We start from the raw sequence: 2500 nt of genomic DNA, 5'->3' as shown, positions 1-2500 counted from the left end.
TCTAAGAATGAGACAGTGTTTAGTTAGTTTTGAGTGAGGTAATGCTGGGTAGATGTTGTGGCTGTACAATTATGCATCCCTGTGATGTAACAAAAGGAAGCTCATCTTAGCAGCAAGTTTCAACCAATCAATGAGTAAGTCGTATTCGTTTGTCTTTTGAGAGAGCTTTTTAAATGCAAACACCTCCTTTTGTTTTTTGTTTTGTTTTGCAATGATGATGTTATTTTCTGATTGATTTCGAAGACTGTTTCCTTGGAAGACCTTTTGAATTTGCATTTTTTTCTCCGTCGTCTGCTGCTGCTGCTGCTGCTGCTGCTGCTGCTGCTGCTGCTGCTGCTGCTGCTGCTGCTGCTGACAATGATGGTGATGGTGATGCTGCAAGTTGTTTGGACTAACAGCTTCGTGTTGTCTAAATGATGTGACCTTTTTAATGTGACTTAGGCTCTTTTTTAAATATGATATAGCGTTAGGGTTAGGGTTAGGGTTAGGCTTGCGTTTAAAGTGGCTTACGACCTTTGCAATGTGCAAAATTTTAAAAATGTGATTTGTTGTATTTCTAAAGTTGCTCTACTTCACAATGTGAATTTGAATCCATTTAAACGTTTTTTGTTTCTTTAAATCAAATAAGCTTTTGGTTTTGTTTCGCAGACAACTCTTAATCGATTTTCATCTTAGAAATGAAGTTTTTGTTTCTAAAAGCGAACTAGCTTCTTTCTAAAGCAACACTTTTGAAAGTGAGCTAGCTGTTTTCTGATGCGAATAATCTTTTTAAAAGACTTTGTTCCAGTGAGCTGGACATCTCTGGTGAGACTTTTAAACTGGCTTTAAACCCTTTTAAAATGGTTTGCAGTTGGTTTTACATTCTAAAGCGACTTAGCCTTTTGTTTTGGTTTTGGTGAGCAGAGAACTCTTAACCGACTTGATGTTCTTTTTACAAATGAAGTTATCTTTTTTAAAAGTGACCTAGCTTTTTCTTAAGCAGCTTTGCATTTTTTTGAGAGTGATGTAAACTTTTTATTTATTTGGAAATAGCAAAAGTGAAATAGCACTTTTCAAACATGAATAGTCTTTTTAAAAGACTTTGATCATGCAGTGAGTGAGTGAGTGAGTGAGTGAGTGAGTGAGTGAGTGAGTGAGTGAGTGAGTGAGAGTGAGTGAGTGAGTGAGTGAGTGAGCTAGACATTTAAGAGACTTTTAAAGTGACTTAAGCCCTTTTAAAGTGATATGAAGCTTCTTGAATGTGACTTATTATATATTTTAAAGCGACTTAATGTGTTTCTTTAAATGTGAGTTAAAATTGTTGGTTAAGTCACATCTACCATTCTTAAAATGAAAACTTGTATTTCTTTTTTAAAGAGACCTTTTGCTTCTTAATTAAAGACTTCTTTTTTTTCTAAAAGGGACTGCAATTTTTGAAAGTGACCGAGCCTTTGAAAAAAATAAAAAGTAGGCATTTTTCACTGTGCATCTTTTTAAAATGGATTCAGCGTCTTCTGTAATGAAAACTTCTGTCTTGAAAACAAACAAATGTTTTTGAAATTCATTTTGTAGTGTGGTTTGGAATTTCTGAAATAGATGTGTAGTATTTTTTAAATAGCAGTGAAGTATTTTGTAAAGTCTTCTTTTAATAAGTGGTTTACACTTTTTAAACGTTTTTGAAAATGAATTTGCTTTTTTAAATGATTTTTGCATTTATGTTCAAGAGACAGAGGGTTTTATTTTTTTTTAAGGATACTAGATTTTCCTAGGATACTGGGTATTTTCTTAGGCAGGTGGGTATTTCTTTAACCATTTCATGCGCTGGGTTGTTGTATAACAACAAATCAAGCTAAGCTTCCCCAATTCAAATGGTGCATTCTAACCGATTGAAAACAATATTGTTTTATAAATGAGAGTTGAAAAAGGCTGTAGAAAAAGTCTAATTTAACATTTCATAGTACCACTGTCATTTTGTAGATGTTTTTTTATGAGTTATGTTAGTTACAGAAAAATAATTGGTGCATGAAAGAGTTAAGCGGTTGGGTGTTTTCATAACCGACCGAGGATTTTCCTAAGCAGCCGCGTAACTCATTAATCGGCGGGGTATTTGTTAACCGTTAGGGTTAGGGTTAACCGGACAAGAGTTTTTTTTTACCGAACAAGCGTTTCTTTAACCGAACAAGTGTTTTTTCCAGTGAGCAAGTGATTTTTTTTTTAACAGAACAAGTGTTTTTAAACGAACAAGTGCTTTTTTTTTTTTTTTTTTTACCGAAAGCGGGTTTTTTTAACCGTACCACGGTTTCTTTAACCGAACTAGAGTTTTTTTTAACCGTAAGACGGTTTTTTAACCGAGCAACTATTTTTTTAAGCGAACAAGTGCTTTTTTAACCGAACAAGGGTTTTTTTAACCGTACCACCGTTTCTTTAACTGAACAAGTGTTTTTTTTAACCGCACAAGCGTTTTTTTTAACCGTTAGGGTTAGGGCTAGGGTTAGGGTTAGGGTTAGGGTTAGGGTTAGGG

Source organism: Hydra viridissima, unplaced genomic scaffold, assembly GCF_058129835.1.
Source record: "Hydra viridissima isolate aposymbiotic clone 2 unplaced genomic scaffold, HvirCarnegie_v1 scaffold_14, whole genome shotgun sequence".
Lineage (NCBI taxonomy): Eukaryota > Metazoa > Cnidaria > Hydrozoa > Anthoathecata > Hydridae > Hydra > Hydra viridissima.
The sequence above is the reverse complement of the archived record's forward strand: the minus strand, read 5'-3'. Positions refer to the sequence as shown.